A 6,083-nucleotide genomic window follows, 5' to 3' on the forward strand; every position below is an offset into this window, starting at 1 on the left:
CACCCACAGCAGTAAAAGGGTTTTAAATAGCTTGGAATTGATGCTGGGGGATTAGGAGGGAGACTGGATGCTTTCTCTTTTATTTTCCCCTGGCTGTTTGGATGAATGTGGATGTCCTGCCATCACTGCAGACCACACCCTTGTGGCTTTTGTGCACCTTGTGCCTCTGGGCTGGTCTCCGCAGGAGGTGGTGGTTACAAGCTTCTGGGGTGAGGGCCCTTCTGCCCCTCACCACCTTGCTCCTAGGAAGTGCACGAGTGGCTGGCCTCCCGTGCACCCTTGGGGTGCCAGAGCCGGGCTGCTCCTACCTGTAAAGGGCAGGTGAGCTGTGGTTGTTGCTCGTGGCTGCTGGGGCCAGAGGCCAACAAGCCTGCCCCACATGGCGGGGCGGGGTAGAGCGGGGGAAGCTTTGCCTCTGGCATCTCGGCACCGAGGGATGAACCACCAGTGACAGGCATGTGGACAGCTTCCAGCAGCTTTGAGGAGTTGCCAGGAGTTCCCTCCTCTGGTTAGGAAGCTATAGCTTACCCTCCTCGGAGCTGTGACACCCAGGCAGTCACCCCCCTCCAGTCTTCATAGTATAACTCCAGCTGGAGTGACAAACTGAGCGGAGGAAAAGCTACGGGGATGTTTTATCTTTCTTCATTCTTGGGAAGCTTCTCTTTCTACCAGGCTAGGAGGTGTGTCCCGATGGGCATCTTGGTTAAGAATGGATGGCGGGTTGAAGTGTCCCTGGTTCCTTGTGCACAAGTGGAGCCCATCAGGGGAATCAGTCCGGGACAGAGTTTTGGCTTGGGGAGGGAGCGCGAAGGACCTGGACCGTGACGGGTCTGGGTTTCCACGATGTCTCCCTGTCCTGGAACGGGCCTGTATCACTGCTCTGTGGGGCTCAGGTCAGAGGGAGGGAGCAGTGCTTTCCTGGTACAGACCCGACGAGCAGGACAGTCTTGAGTTCAAATGCTACCTTGCCCTGGTGGTTTGTAAACTTGGATTCTGCAGGACCCAGAATTCCCTGGATAGTTGCCAAAGGCTTGTGTGCCAAGAAAAAAGTTTAATGAGCCTCTGCAATTCTTTATTCCAGGAGGGAAGTGATCTTGTGATTGTTATTTTAAGGAGACTTCTATGCAGGACAGGCTGGGTAGTGGAAAGGATGAGGTGGTCTCATCTGGACAGGGCTCAAAGCCACGACCTTGGTCGTTAAGGGAGGTGGTCCCCTTTCTCCAGGCCCTGGTTATCCTGGGGGCAGGAATGTGCAAAAGAAGGGACTTAGAACCTTCCCTATCCCCTGGGAATGTTCTGTGCCCTCTGTAAGCAGGCCCTGGAAAAGGAAGAATTTTCCGTCCAGAAACATGGCTAACTAGAACTCCAGCATTAGAGCACATATATACCATGAAACTCCGGGAAAGCATCAGCTCAAAGTTGGGTGCTTTAGGATGGGACACTGTCCTGGGATTCTAGACTTATGTAATGCAGAGTTAGAAAAAGGGGGGTATATCTTGACTAAAAGCCCAGTGAGACTGGGTGATAAGCAGAAGCAGAACTTGTAAGCTGGGGCGGGGGTTTCTCTTAAATACAGAGTCCCAGGCCTGGCCTATGATTCATACGTGGGGCCTGGGAACCTGTATTTTCAGCAAGCTGTCCCCTCCTCCCCCAATCCTCCCTGGTTTAGGTACAGCAAACTTTGAGAACAGCTTCACTAAAGTACTAAAGTACAAGCTCTTCCATTAATTACAAGGTTTTTCCTCCTTGTTAAACTGAATTAAGTATTCTGGAAGCCGGTTTGTTGCTCAATTGCCACCTGACATCATTTTTAAGTAAACTAACGACACCTCCCCTTGAACAAGTTGTAGCGTAAGAACTTCATTTTGTTGGCTGATCTGAGGGGGTCAGTGAGTCAAAGTTAACTTATTTGGTAATATTTCTTAGGTAGCAAAGAGCCCAAGGAACCAGATTGTGGGTTTCCCACATTTCTGAACGGCATACACCCGTCGACCCCAAAGTGAGCAAGTGTGCGGCTAAAAACCAGTTAGTTACCTTTAAAGAAAAAAAAAAAATGTCCCACCGGCCTGCAGAGGTTTGCGACTTAGGCCGAGCAAAGTTCCAGCAAAGTTTCCGCTTTGACGGCGGCTTTCTTTCTTGCCTCTACTGGGAATGAGAAACAGGAGTTCAGAGGTTCCCGGGCTGGGAAGACACACAAGCACTGGGTTATGGGAAGTCTCCTCCTGCTGGTGTGTATTTATACTTTGTAAACTCTGATTCATCTGAGCATTGAAACAGAAATCTGCTTCCTGAGGTTCTGTTTTTAAATAGATAGTTTGCAAAAACAACAATTATTTTTCTTAACATTTTTTTTTTCCATCCCACAAGCAGCTAAACATGCCGGCTCGGGCTATGTCAGGCTCCAACTATGCCAACAGACAGCTTGGTCATCAGAGGTAGAAGGGTGCCCCAAGGCCGTTCTGTGGGGTTCTGGCCCCAGAAGTCTTAAAAACGAAGTTTAGAAACCATTAGGGCAATCGTGTTGTGTCACTTTAAGTCCATGAGATATTCCTGGGTCTATTAAGAATAATGAATTTCCCTTTGTGAACAACTGCCTTCTGATGGTGGTTAAAAGTAAGGGCAAGTGGGGGTGATGCTCGCAGGGCTGTGGGTACCGCTGCCTGGCACAGACGGGCCTGCACACCTGCATGGCACCCTCTGAGATCGTGTCAGGAGGGTGCGGCTCCCTGGCTTTGGACAGGAATTCTACCTGTGTCACTTGCTCCCACATGCCGGGCACAGCCTCCTGGCTTACAGTGTGTTTCTTTCAAGTCCCAGGCAGCTTTTACAAGTCTTAAATTCTGTATCATTATGCACGGGCCCCGTATTAACCTGTGATATGAAAGTTGGGGAAATTAACTTGGAGAGTAAAGGCTCTTAAACCCAATGAGAACCTTGAATGGAGGCCTCCCCGCCGCCCCGCCCCGTCCCCTGCAACTGTCCACATCAGGGCACCCAAGGGTTGAATTACTCCGAGAGCAAAAGCAGATGCCAGCAACATGAAAGTAACAGCTTTGTTTCAAAGAGAAGCTCTCCTGGCAGGGACAGTGGGGCTCCTCCACGATCCCCAGGGGAACACAAGTTAGCAGCTGGCTTCCTAATGACTACTCAGCGCCCAGACGGGTTGGCCCCCGGCTGTTTTGCACCTGAAGAGTGAAAAGCTGCTTTACTTCATCCTTTCTGAGAAATGTGCAGTTGAAAAGCCTTCATTGGAGACTCGCCGGGGTATTAATGCAATCGGTGACCTTACCAGTGAAAGGATCCACCCCTCCTTACTTTCCCAGAAGGGGAAGCTGAGGCCTAGAGAGGATCAGGGACCTGTCCCAGGTCACACAGACTTAGCGACAGCCAAGACTAGAACCTGGGGCTCCTGCTAGCTGGGCTGCTGCGTTTTCTGCGTCTTCCGGGGATTTGCCAGGTTTATGTCCAGATCCTGCCCTTGATGTGAGTTTCAAAGGTAAAGAATTGGGAGATCAGCAATTAACAGAAAGGGGGGCCGCAGGAAGCTGCTATAAAGACAGTGGCATTGATCTGAGCTGTGCCTCCTCTGGGCTTTGCCTAGAAAGTGACATCTTTATAAATCCGTGAGCAACAGATATCTTCCTAACCAAAGGCAGATGAAGGCGCATCCCTTTGGAGGTGATTTCCTTGTTCTTGGGCAGCTTCACATGTCCTTTTTAGTTTCTGCTTCATAGAATTAGAAGATGAATCGCAGGAAAAGAGGCTCAGAAAGGAAAGCAAGCAACAGCCCCCTAGGTCCTACTCCTCCCTGCGCTGCACACTCGTACACGCCCTTCCACAGGGGTTTTCAGGATGATCACGACACTCTCCGTGTCTGAGGCAGTTGGGAGGGTGCCGGCCAGTGTCAGGTGATTTGCAATTACAACAGGCCTCCTCTCGCACCCCCTAACCACGGTTGCCTCCTTGGCAGGCTACGTCCAGGTTATGGAGCAAAAAGCCCTTGAGCAGCTAAAAAGATGAAAAGCCAAGGCAGTTGAACGTGATGCCACGCCACGACAGGGTGCAGCCACGCCATGACGGGATGCAGCGGGGCTGGCACAGACGCACCTGGGAGTTCCTGGAACCGCCCATGGGCCACTCTGCCTCTTCCACCAACACCTGTGCTCTCCCCACCCGCTGAGGAGGGATGGGAGTGGGTCCCACATCTCTAACCTGTTTGTCATGTTGGGGAGGCCAGAATTAGGCGTAGTATGCTAAAGTTTCCTATGCGCTGAGGCACCAGCACCGACCAATTTGGGAAAACTCCATCCTGGGGACAGAAATGTCAACCCTCCAAGTTCAGGACACGGACAATCAGATACCCTCACAGGGCTCTCTGGCTTGGCAGGGATGGTTTTGGGAAGTGTTTTTGAAAGAATCCAAGGCACAAAACAGAAAGGAAGAGCACAAATGTGAAACAGCTACAGTTTTGCACAAAACTGAGGGCATGGTGGCTGAGATGTGAAGGAAAGGGAGTGGGAGGGGCAAGTCAGGCCTCCCCACCCCCTCTGCTCTCCCAGCACCCAAGGCCGGTATCTCTGCATTTGCTTCCTGTGCGTTCTCGGTCCAACACTCAACAAAAGAGGCCCCGAACAGAATGTAAATTGATGCAGCCACTACGGAAAACAGTCTGGAGTTTCCTTAAAAAACTAAAAATAGAGCTAACCATATGATCCAGCAATCTTACTCCTGGGCGTACATCTGGAAAAGATGAAAGCTCTAATTTGAAAAGGTACATGCACCCAAATGTTCATAGCAGCGCTATTCACGACATCCAAGACATGGAAGCAACCTAAGTGTCCAACAACAGATGAATGGATAAAGCAGATGTGGTGTATGTATATGCAATGGACTATTACTCAGCCACAAAAAAGAATGAAATATTGTCATTTGCAGCAACACGGATGGACCTAGAGATGATCATACTAAGTGAAGTCAGACAGAGAAAGACAAATATCATATGATATCACTTATATGTGAAATCTAAAAAAAATAATACAAATCAACTTATTTGCAAAACAGAAACAGACTCACAGACCTAGAAAAGAAACTTACGGTTACTAAAGGTGAAAGGGAAGAGGGAGGGATAAATTAGGAGTATACGATTAAAAGAAACATACCACTATATATAAAATAGATAAACAACAAGGATTTACCATATAGCACAGGGAAGTATATTCAATATCTTGTAATAACCTATAATGGAAAACCATCTGAAGTTGTACACCTGAAACTAACACAATATTATAAGTCAACTCTAGTTCAGTTTAAATAGATAGGCCCAAACATCTCCTCCTGGGTGCTCTGCCTCCAACTGGGCCTGTCACTTTCACCTTCTCGGGCACAGGGCCAGGCTGAGCACTGAGCCGTCAGGGGCCTGCACCCTGAAGCCGCACTTCCTTGATTCCCTTGCAGCTATTCCATCCCAACTCCTGGCGTTAGTATTTTTTGCCTGGGCGGTGTTAGGCGCACACTAGAGCGGCCCAACAGCAATTTCTGGGCTTTGGGTTTGGACAGGCCTGGATTCTAGGCTCTGCCACTTTTACCAACTCAGGGAAACTTTCCAAAATTCCCTGTGCCTCAGTTTCCCCATCTGTGATATGGTGATAAGAAATGTGTGCCACCGTTAGTATTCATTAAAAAGCGCCACAGGAAGAAAGAACGCTGCTCTCAGTATTTCTCTTAGCATCCCGTGAGACCAGAGAGTCCATTAAAAGATGAAGGAATCCAGCTAGATTTCAGTGACAGCCTCCGCTCTTACCATTGAACTGGGCCCCTGTCAGAGAAGAGCCAAGGGCTGCTGGATCTGGTGGTAGATGGCTCCCAAAGACTCCTGGTTCCTGGTTCTTTGACCAAACCCTAATCTAAGTCCTACTGTGAAGGGATTTTTCAGACCTAATTAAAGTCCCAAATTCAGTTAGCCTTAAAATATGGAGATTATCCCAGTGGGGCTAACCTAATCACAGGAGCTTTAAAAGCAGGGAGTTTTCTCAGGCTGGTCACAGAAGGAGAAGTCAGAGAGATTCAAAATATGAAAGAGATTC

Source organism: Neophocaena asiaeorientalis, unplaced genomic scaffold, assembly GCF_003031525.2.
Source record: "Neophocaena asiaeorientalis asiaeorientalis breed wild unplaced genomic scaffold, Neophocaena_asiaeorientalis_V1.1 scaffold64, whole genome shotgun sequence".
NCBI lineage: Eukaryota > Metazoa > Chordata > Mammalia > Artiodactyla > Phocoenidae > Neophocaena > Neophocaena asiaeorientalis.